The following is a 12,196-nucleotide window of genomic DNA, read 5'->3' as shown; positions in this document are numbered from 1 at the left end:
GTGCGTGTATATATGTACGCAGTTATCGATCTTTGAATTACTATTAAATTAATATCATTTGTAGTTTCACGCCAAAAAGAAGCCATTTCTTGCCACAAAATGTAAATGCTTAAGTTCTTTTAACAACAAAACATATAATTTGCTTCATATTATAGAAAAATAGGTCTAAAACAAGGGAAAACCTTCTATAGAGGGTAGGTGGAAAATCGTAGTACAACCGGTCAGGGGGTAATTCTATGTAAAAAAAAATAAGGAAAAAATGTGGTATACAATTTTTTCATTCTACGCTTCGTTTTCGAAAAACTCAAATTTGAAGTTTATTCAACTACGCAATACGATTTATTTATCGTGCATTCTATTACCGGTTGTCTCTGTCTGTACTAGTATTTATAAACATTGATAATGATAGGTTACTGTAGGTTTTTTATAGGATTTCATTTCTTTTGTTGCAAATTAAGATATGGTAAGGTATTGTAATCGAGAGTATGTTGACATATTGGGAGCTTGTGGAGGTAACGCTTCTGCTGCAAGTAGATATTAGGTAGAAAAATTTTCTAATCGCTAACATCCGGATAGGAGAATCATACAGAAAGTGGAGCAAACGACAAGTGAGACTGGCTCACTTGTATCGTGTCATGAAAATTGTCGTCGTAGTCGACGATTATACAATAGTATTGAAGAAAATGTCCTATAATTATTAATATTTATAAACACTATCACGGTTAGAGACAATCAGTAATAGAATACACGCTAAATAAATCGCATTGTGTAGTTGAGCAAACTTCAAACTCCATTTTCTTGAAAACAAAGCCTCAGATGAAAAAACTGAATACCAAATTCTTTCCCTATTTTTTTTACGTAGAATTACCCCCTGGCCAGTGGTACTACGATTTTCGACCCACGTTGTATAATACAATAGACTGCTAGCTTTTGTCTGTTCACTATTACTCCTGAAGTATTATAAAAATTGGTAGATTTCAAATATTTTGAATAAATGATACTCCATGCATTTAGTAGCCAGTCTTTTCTATTCAGTCGTTCATTTAACATAAATCTAAAAGTTTTCCAATGTAAAAAGTTAGGTTTCAAGTAAAGTTTAACATAAAACATGTTTTATACAATTTCAAAATAATATAATACTCACTAGGAAAAACCAAGTTCGGAATATTTATTTTTATGCTTCCGCAGTGATCAACTACATGTTTGGTACGCATAATTACACAAATAACTTTTACTACACGCTGACGAAAACCGATGTTGATTGACGCTTCAATCAGCTTCAGTGCAACCAAGATCAAACGAATGCCAGGTAGAAAAGTATGCAGCACGTATTACGTACGTACATATACATTTTATTGAGCTACATGTTATTTGAAGTAAAGGTTCTTTTTCTGATTAAGTATTATTTTCTTCTAGTTATTTGTGATTTATAAAGAAGCAAGATTTATTTTATGGTACTTCCTTCGTCTTGGACTTTTTCATACACTTGGCGTAATTTTTTACTTTTCTGAAGTTTTTGGAAGAAGACTAATAACCTTGACTATTTCATGTGACCCATGAGATAATAATACGATTTCTTTGTTATACGTGGATCAATTTGATTGAAATTGGTCTCATCCGAAAGTACATATTTAGTTTACATAATGAAAGTGCCTTTAAATTTAGACAATGTCACTAGCTTGTTGAAATATTAATAAAATAAGTTTCAGGTAAAGTTAAAATATTCGGTTTTCGATAAAAAGATACGGGGTAACGATTGACTCGTGAATGTGTACTTGACGTCGAGACACTGCCACGTCTCTTGATAACTTTCACACATTTATTAATCTGTAAAATGTTCTCATTTTTAAATACGATAACAGGAACCTTATACTCTTTAAATATTTACAAAATCATGATTACTTTAAGTATAATATTTTTATAACACAAAAATCAAAACATATATTTTCATTAGAGACTTTCTTCATTGGATAACGATTTCACATACTCTCTTCTTTTCTGTTCTATGCAACTCATCATTTTTTTTGTGGAAACCAATCAGAGAATCTCACGAACATCTAGTAAATTTTAGTCGCAACCACTTCGTGTTTAATCGCAGAACAGAAGAACGTTTTTGCGAACATCCCGATAGATATCGACGAGATCCGCCCGTTAATCGGACACGTTCGCATCGCTGACAGAAATACGCTCGCGTTCACGTCGTAACCTTCTCTAGACCCCGATGAACGTTTAAATTATTCGGTTGACCGGTGAACACCGTTCACACCGTGAACATCGTAGATTCAGCGTCGAGCCGAGATTATACGATGGGCGTGCAAAATTCAAAGAGGTAAGCCAACGCGTCTGCCTAGATCAAAGGTTCCCATTGCGTTTTCATTTGTACGTGTGCAAACTCCCGCTGCTCTGCTCGACGGTTTCAATTACCTTGCTGCGAGCATCTGCGATAAAGTTGCTGAAACACGTGATATTGAAATTTACATTCTTTAAACCACCTTTGCGAATTCCTACAAACATAAGTCTAACCTTGCATATTCCAATTTAATCGAATTTTTTGCCTGTTAGTAGCACATGGGCGGTGCTTGTTCAATATTTTATTGAGAATGGTAAATAGTGTCTGAGAAATATCAGAATTGGATTACTTTTTACGGTGGAGTTTTAAGTCTGTCGTCTACCCAAGAGTACAGCACATGAATGTGCTCCTCATTTATCTTACAAAAAGGAACACATTTGTCCTCTTGTGATTCAAAATACCTCGTTCCGTTTTCCTCCGCAAAGAAAATCACATTTGTACGATTTATTACAAAAAAACATACTATGTGCTATCAAATGTTCGAATGTGACCTTTTTCTTGACGAATCTGTGTAATAAATTTCCTACTTCCCGTGGGACAGTGGAAACATGGTACTGTTTGTAAGAGCAGGTGAAATGTATTCTTTTTTTGAACAGTCGAAATATACTACTTTTTGTAAAACAAATGGGACGTACTAATTATAGGTGTGTCAACATATCTGTAACAGTATCCCTATAGTGCTACTGTAACTTTATTGTTGTGCTATTATGGATAGATGGAAATATCTACATGTGAACTACAGTATAATCTTGATTGACCGAAGTATATACCACGAGATTTAAATCTGAAGCATATTTTGGAAAACTACATAGCTTTATTTTCTTCAGCAAACTACTATTATTTCACTGTTCAACTCTTAATCGATGTTCTGTATACTGTATTCTTGTTATTATTACACCCAACATATGCAATTATAAATAACAGAAATTTTGAATATTAGAAATTCGGTTAATCAAGTTCTACTGAACATATAATAATGTGAATAACTGACACTGATCTAGTACAATTTGTCTAATATTCATGCGTTGTACTGTTAAAGTGCGAACACACTATTCTCACGTCACATGAAACCATGTCACATATTATAACAAATCTATAGTATAAGCCAAGGTTTTTCTTTTGTTTTAGAACAGTTTTGCTTTGCATAACGTGATTTCATGTGACGTGACAGTAGTGTGTTTGTATCTTTAGTCGACGACACCTATAGCGTTGTTTATGGTGTGCTATGCTTGTTTGTGACTTGTTTCATTAAGAGCTGCGTACAATACTCAGAAACGCTCTATATCATATTTTTGTTCGATAACAGATGTCAGAAATTATACGGGGCGATTTTATATGTCAAAATAAGATACAAATTAAAGTACAAAATAAGATACAAATTATGAAATTTTGTTTGTGGCTCCTTTTCAAAGTTATTAATTTTTGCAAAACAATTGACTGACTTGGGCCTTATACTACTGCCAACATACATGAGCGAGCTTAGGTGCAGCAATGTCAGTAGAATCGATCAGTAGAACAAGTCAGATCAGATATATTTTAAACTGATTTTCAGTATAACTGTAACAATTAATAACTTAGAAATGAGATCTCAAACTAAGAACTAGCGAAAGGGTTTAGATACACATTTGTCCTAGCAGAAATAGCAAACATCAAAGTATGATATTTTTACTTTTACGTTATAAAAATAGACAATGCCGAAATTTAGTTGTAGCTACCTTGAATCTTTTTTATTTGTATTTATTGTAATCCTTTTATACTGATCGATTCAATCTGACCTGCAACGTAAGTTTCATCTGTAATACTTCTTTGAGCAGAATTCAAATTACACCAAATTTATCACACTCTATTTACAACACTCGAAGTCTACATTTTTCTATGAAAATGCACCTTATACTATTTCATACAATAGAAGTGAATGAATCATATTAGAATGTAAGAGTTCCTTGAACAGTGCACAAATTGTAAGCATACAATATTAAATATTTATCGCAGAGATTCCATAAGTACAGTTTTGTTTTTATTAATGTACATATTGATTAAATATCATTAGCAGTCAGGTTATGTCCCTATCTTCTGATGCACCTTTTATCTTGTCACAATTCTTTCTCTCTTTATATTGCTATCTCTCCTGCCACTTGTATTGCTGTTGATAAGTTGGAAAAACGAACGAAAATAATCCCAAAGGAAAAACTGTCCCACTATATCAGCGACTGTACTTGCTTCGTGCCATCGATCGTAATAACAGCGAGCATTCCAAGCTCTTTAACAACCATCTACGAAGGAATCGTACCGCTCATTTCATGATAAATCGTGTGTAGCTCGGTGTACAACTTGATAACGGTGCTACTTTGCTGAATAGACTAGTTTCGACTTTATTGAGATTGTAAGATGTTTTTCATAGTTGGCAACGTGAGAGATCGTGATATTTATTGTTGATAAGCGATGGAAAACGCGGGAAAGCGCAAGAACGTTTCATTCAGAAGTAGGTTATTAATTCATCCCAGAAATGAGAATTTGAGTTAATATTGTTGTTACACTCTAAATATGACTTACAAGCTAACTCTTCGTTATACTATACAGCAAATATACTACACATTTTCTATTTTAAACTGCTTATGATGTACCGAATAAATCCTAAAGAATATATCTCTTAACTTAATCAAATTTTCATAAATAACATGAAATATTCTAGGTTTTAATTTGGTCAAACAGAATAGTAATGACGGTAAAATTATTTATAAATATTTATTTTTAGACCGTTCTTTGATACCTTGGTCTGTAAGGTTGATTACAAATTTTAATTGAAAAAAGAAATAAAGATCTGTATTACTGTTCTATGTATGTATTTAAAACGGATTGAGTTTTAAAATATAAAAATTACAAGCGCTATTACTTTTACGTTCCTCTCCTCAAATACTATGCAATAAAAATTTCTGCTTTCTTGCAAACCGAATTCAAATCGTAATTAAATTTCGATTCGGATTAAATTGTACTATATAATTGTACCTAATGTACCTATTATACGTATATATTGTGTTTATACATTTACGTATAGTGACGGACAGAAGAATGGTTAAAACTGTTCTTTATATACATGATTATTAATAACTTCTATAATAGTACCCTACATTCTGTAGAACGTAAATACTCAATTAATCTTGTTTTATGAAATTAGCATGTTTCTTCATTTAAAACTCTAAAACTTTTTATTTTATTTTTTTATTAGTGTCACCTGTGAGTATTTGAAACTATATTTCTTTAAGATTTAAAGAGACATGAAATGGAATTAGTACTTAAGTGTACAAAAATTTTACGTAAATTTTATTCGCAATTTTAAACGTTTCAAAGAATTTTCCGAAAAGATCGTTATTGAACATGAGAAACTAAAGAGTTCGAATTATGAAAATTTGTTGAACTGGATTTAAGGATGTTTTAGGAAATTTGACATAGATTTTACTTAAGACTCTAAAAATCATCCAACAACTATTTAGGATATTAATTTTTATTTGCACTCGATAGAAAAATGACATAAACAAAAAGTCCATTTGTTTTCCAATGTGCGATGTCATCCTTCAGATCAGCTCCATCGAGGGCTTCATAATAATTGGGGAAATGAGTATCAGTATCTCCTGTAAATCATAGAAGTCAAGATTACTTATCAATTCTTAATAACCCCTCTATAGTAACACATAAGAGTGTTACAATTAAATTGGCTATTACTCTATTATTCTTTTAAAACACGTTCTCATTTAAATTCACTTATCTTACCTTTTACTGGACGTAGGTATGTTTTCCCAATACTGGATGCATATGGATGCCCTCTGCAACACGCATTTTCATCCCCGAAAAGTGCATGGGATCGGTTTTCATTCCAGCAGACCTCATAGCAGCGAGAGCCTGTTGACCGCAGTTGCATTGACTGAGGACACCTTGGTGATAGTGATGAGGGCACTGAGGAATTTGCACCACCATGGGCAATCTTTGAGGCTCAGGCATCACTACCACTGGTGCTGGCTGGTTGTGTGGAACTATGACAATCTGGTCCTTGCAAGGGGGTGCAACTGGAATGAAGTTCGCTGTTGACGGGGGTGGTGGAATATTTACCACCAAAGTCTTTTCCTGTTCTTTGACCACCGGTTTGACTTTGACTTCCACGGGCCTCTGAGTGGTGGTTGTAGTTGTGGTGGTAGTTGGTGCAGAAGTGGTCTGTGGCAGAGTCTCTACCATCGTTTCGAGTTTTGCTTTAGTTTCGGGGCACGGCTGCTGTGCGGGCTGGATGATCTGCAGAGTTTGAATGGATGGTACCATCTGCTGCTGAGGCATCATGATGGACTGGGAGGATTGCTGAGGAGCTTGGATCACGCTCAAAGTCTGGACTGGTTGCAGAGCCTGGACAGGCTGGAGAGCTTGAACAGGTTGCACAGCCTGCATGGTCTGCAGAGCCGGTTGGACGTAGGTTTGCATCTGGGAAGACATTGGAGCCTGAGGAACCAGATTCACAGTCTGCATCTGACCATTGTTGGCGTCCTGGTTACCCTCGGGACGGATCTCCACGCAGAAGGTGGACTTCTTGGCTCTATCCTTGTCGTCACCGGTTTCCTCAACCTTCAAGTCCTTCCTGTTCAGGTCAGACGTATCTGTCACCGACTTCTTCTCGATTTTTGCCGTTGGAATGGCCTGGACCACCACCAGACCAACCAGCACAAGAGCGAAACAGGTATTGAAATACATATTGTTCGACGGTTAACTTCAAAACTGAACTGACAATTCGGCTGATGAAGCCGATATTTAAAGGTCCTCTCGCCCTCCTGGTGCACTTCGTGGCGAAATGACACACGCATGTCAAAACACGCTGCGTGCTGCTGAGCATGCTGAATTTTGAAATCGAGGGGTCGTCTGTTGACACGCTGGGCAATGCTTGTGCTGATTCATGAACGTCATCGCCCTCGAAATGCTTTCTTTAACAATAATTAGTAGTTTAGGTATTTTTATAGGTTAGTAGGTTAGCATGGGAGCCTTTCGAGAATTTATATACTGCAGTGTGTAAATTTAGAAAGGATGTAGGTTATTATTTGTCACCATTCATGTGGCAGTAGATTTGTTCAAATATTAATTAATTCTCTCATCTGAATTTGGTTCATTCATAATTCTATATACTGTATAGAACGGCATTTTTTCAAGACAAAAACGTTCATTTTGCGTAATTTCTTGTTAACACAAAAATACATATTTGTCCCAGTTAATATACCCTTAGTGCTTAAAATTTAATAGCAAAGTGAGTACTTAATTTTCAGAAAATCATTAATAGGAAGTATTATTTTTAGTGGACAGCAAAATTTAGCAATATTAGCAGATTCGATTTAAAAAGTGTGAAAAGGTTTCAAAAGTACTTATTTTGTAATTTTCTCTTAAAATTAGATGCACTTTTCTTTAGTATCTATTTCTTAATGTGTTTGACAATTTATTTGGGCTAATTCCTCGATACCATAATGTGTATTTAAAAAATATAATATATCAAAAATAAAAAATATATCATAAAATACAATGTATCCATTTATAGTGGTTACATTAATAATTTAGCTAATTTAAGAAAAATTTTTGTAAATTTGTTACACGTTATTTCAGTTAAAAAAATTTTTGAAAGTAGATATTAAATATTAACAGAAAATCAAAGTTTTATGTTAATCGAAATAGATAAGTTAAAATTTTGAAATGTTAGTGGAAATTCAAAGTAGTATTAGATTAGGTTATTCAATTATTGTTATATATCGACATACAAAGTAAAATAATCGACAACATTCTTCTCAACCGAGGTGTCAAAATTGATTCCCACCTCATCAGCATTTTTATGTCCTCATTCCTCAAATACCGAAGTTTTTCTTTCAAAAACGTCGAAATAACATGACACACAAAATAACTTCATGTAACAATGTCATCATCCAGGTATTCCACAATGAAATACTATCAAAATTAAAACTATTTGTCCCGTTCTTGTGCCATAGTATCCATTTTCATTTTCCACTCTACATGTCCAACAGAGTCAAGAAGTATTAGAACTTATACAAGTTTTTTGCAATACAATTTCATGCAATAATTTCCAGTTTTTAACCAGGATATAAACGCAGATGTCGCCGTAAACTTTGAACGTCATAAAATATCCGTTTAATTTTATGTAAAAATAAAAGTTTAGTTGATATAAAATATGAAATCTTTGGTCTGCTTAAGTATTTCTTGACTATTAAATTAATTAAGGAACTAAAATTATTACTTTTTTATATGACGAAACATCCTAATGAAATTTATAGAGAATATAAATAAATTTAAACAATTCAAGAATTTATTAGTGTGCCTAACACCAACTTGCCGAAACCACGTGACACACCACTTTGAAGGATGGGTTTTTCGGTATTTAACTTACATCATCAAACATCACAATAAATACTTAATTTTTTTACACTCCTGTTTGAGTTGTGGTAGCGTAGTCAGTAAAGCGCCACCATTCGTAACCACGTGGATAACAAGTTCGAATTCTTAACAGTAACAAAATATTTTGTTTTTACTTCTATATTTTTCTCCATCTTTTTAATTAATTTTTTTTCTATAACATTTAAACATCCCAAAGTTAACAAAATCGAATGTAGTAAGAACATATAGTTTCTAAAATCAATATATCACAGTTATCTTCCTCATCTCTAAGGTCATTACTAAAATAATTATTATCAGGTGTGTTTTGATCAGGCACACCAAGATTTTCTTTCGAAGAAATCATGGGCTTTAAAATTAAGAAAAAAACGAAAATGTGATGTTCGATGATATAAGTTAAATACCGAAAAACTTACCCTTCAAAGTGATCTGCCTGGTGGTTCTGGCAAGTTGGTGTTAGGTACACCAACAAACCCTTGAATTGTTTAAATTTGTGTACATCCTCTCTAAATTTCATTAAGATATTCCGTCACATAAAGTAATAGTACTTATAGTCGCCTAATCAGTTTGATTAAAAATAGTCGCGGCAAGAAATACTTAGGCAATTCTGCGCTTTCGTATTTAGTATCAGCTAAGCTTTTTTTTACATAAAATTAAACAGATGTTTTATGACGTCTAAATTTTGCAGCAGCCACTCGAATTAATAACTCTATTTTTAGAGATTTGTTCACCATTTTCGTGCACACCGTGGACCTAAAAGTTTAACTAATCATTTTTGCTGTGAAGCACCTATGTAATTCTGTATCACGAAATTCCTTCTCCTCAAATCCTTCTTATTTTCGCAATGTCGACTTTATACTTTAATCTTTGACTGTTCCTTAATTCTGGAAACGACTGAGATTTCTTATCTCCGTCGCTATGATTGGAACTCCTGTACAGTAGAATCCAGGCAGAATCACGTGCAGTGGCTTCTGCACGAGGAACACTCTCTTATCTTCGAAAGCATTTAGAGTGTACGATTTCGAGTGTCTGAACTGATAATGATACTCGTTTTGAAATACCATCACCGAAAGTACTCATCTGACACTTGTGCAGCTGGAGAGTGTCTTGTGACAATCTTAGAGAGTGAGTAATGTGTAGTATCGTTTTATTAATGGTATACTTTGTTATAATTAGAAAACCAATCACTATGATTCAATTATCGGCGTGTAAAATTTGTGGTGCTGATATTTAATATAATGAAAACTGAATGTTTTTCTAAAGGTTTAGTTTCTTGGATACACATTATTTTTATTCATTTTTATAATTTTATTCAGTTTAAAAAGTGTTTTAAATTATTGAAAATCTTTAAAAACTGGCATTTATATAATGGACACACGTGCTCATATTTTGTGGAGAAAAAGGGAACATTGATTACATGAAAAATTTCAGTGGACATTTTTGTATTTTGTATTAAAATCTTCTATTTTTTATAGCAAACAAAGATTTATAACATTTCAATATTTTCAGCGTGAAGTATTTCAAGCTATATCATTTTAATTTGCTTGTGAACAAATAACTTGTATCGCTATTTTATTTCTAAAGTGAAAACTCTATTTAGGAATGAAAGGATAACAGAAGTATCTACATTCATTTTGTTGTTAACAATTTTGTCAGGGAATATAATTTCTTTTTTTTATAAAGTAAAAACAGTGGATGGATTTTACATACTGTTCTACTTAATACGTAAAGGTGGACATCAGGATAAACATAAAAATTCAAGTAAATTGTTTTGATAATGAATCTTTTTAATCAACAAAGATCCTATTAAATTACTACATTTTATTTTACTTCTAAAAAATATTCTCATTCGGAAGTCTCTCTATTTAGAGAATTACTCAAGATACAATAAGTTTCTAATTTTACTCAAGGTAGAAGACATTAGAATTATCAATCTCTTAATAAATGCCTAGTATTCTCCCTAAGTAATAAAAAAAAGTAACAACTTCAAAATAATTAAAAATAGCTGCAAAGCCTTCATCAATATTCCGTCGCAAACAGTAGTCAAACTTTCTTAAAACTTCGATTCAGTAACTTTATCTGCAGAAGTCGTTTCTGTGGTAGGATTCGTTGATTTCTCCAATTTCTTCGAATTGCTCTGTTCTCCAACAGCATCCCTCTTTCCCTTCAACTCCTCTTGCGATTCTCGACGAGAATCAGTTCCGTCATCAATACGAGCGCCGTTGTCCATTACTTTGATGGCTCGTGGTTGATAGCGAGGATGATAATTAACACTTTGCGACGAAGCTCCTTCAAACTGTTGTTCCCTTTGACCACTTTCGCTGTTAACATTGGCAGACGTTATTTGATCTGCCCCTACTGGCTGTATCTGATATCCAGTGTTATAATTGCCGCTCTTCCTCGAATCTCTGTTGAACTGCTGCTCCCTCTGACCCGGATACGCCTCAGAATTGACACTTGTGATTTGACCTTTGCCTACTACCTGTGCTGGATCGCCAGCATTTGGATCAACGTTCTTTAACAAATCTTCTCCAATCTGTTGCCCTCTAAAACCTGGATAAACATTAGAATTGGCGCTCGTGACTTGAGCTGAACCAATTGACTGCGCTTGGTAGCCGCTATTGTAATTAGGACTCCTCCGGAAACCTTCTTCAACTGTTTGTTCTCTTGGACCCAGATAGTTAGCATTAACACCTATAAGTTGAGGACCTGTGAGGGAATCTTGATATTGATTTGTTCGAGACTGTTGGTACGCATTTCCAATTGCCATGGTTTGAGGAGAAACCATGGGTAAATCCCGATACGGGTTCATTCGGGATCGCTGACATCCACACCCACCTTCTTGCATTTGTAAACCTGCTACATCTCTGCTATCATACTCTTTAGGGTATTCAAAAGCATCTTCAGAAGATTCGTCAGGGTACCTATCAGCCCTGTAGACTACTTGAAACTTTCCAGAATCTCCATAGGCAATAGGCCTATTGATACTCTCAGAGGTAGGTACGTTGTCGAAAGATTGATAGTTGGAGTACGCATTGGCAGGTGTCACATCAGGCTGAGGCCTGATTACGTCAAAGAAGCTAGGTTTTTGATATGATGACCTGCTTAGGGACCTACCCACTGAGGGTAGCTCGTACGATGTCATAGGACTTTCTACTCCATAAAAAGGGGCGGACGATGCAGGAGCCAAGTCAGAATCGAAACGTCTCTGATAAGTGAAGGGATTTTCGCGTTTGTAGGTGTCTCTGGCCTCTTCAATGAATGGGGTTCCTCTGCTTCTGAGGGCTCCGTCATATGGACTAGGGGATGAGAAAAAAGAGAGACTGGGTTGGTATGCTTGACTGTTGACCGATGGAGAGATTTGCTGTCCCAGTCCGTGGAACTCTTTTCTAGGTGGCATTGCATACCTGAAAAACATTGCCA

This window comes from Calliopsis andreniformis, chromosome 6 (genome assembly GCF_051401765.1).
Source record: "Calliopsis andreniformis isolate RMS-2024a chromosome 6, iyCalAndr_principal, whole genome shotgun sequence".
Classification (NCBI taxonomy): Eukaryota; Metazoa; Arthropoda; class Insecta; order Hymenoptera; family Andrenidae; genus Calliopsis; species Calliopsis andreniformis.
Note: the sequence above shows the minus strand (reverse complement) of the source record.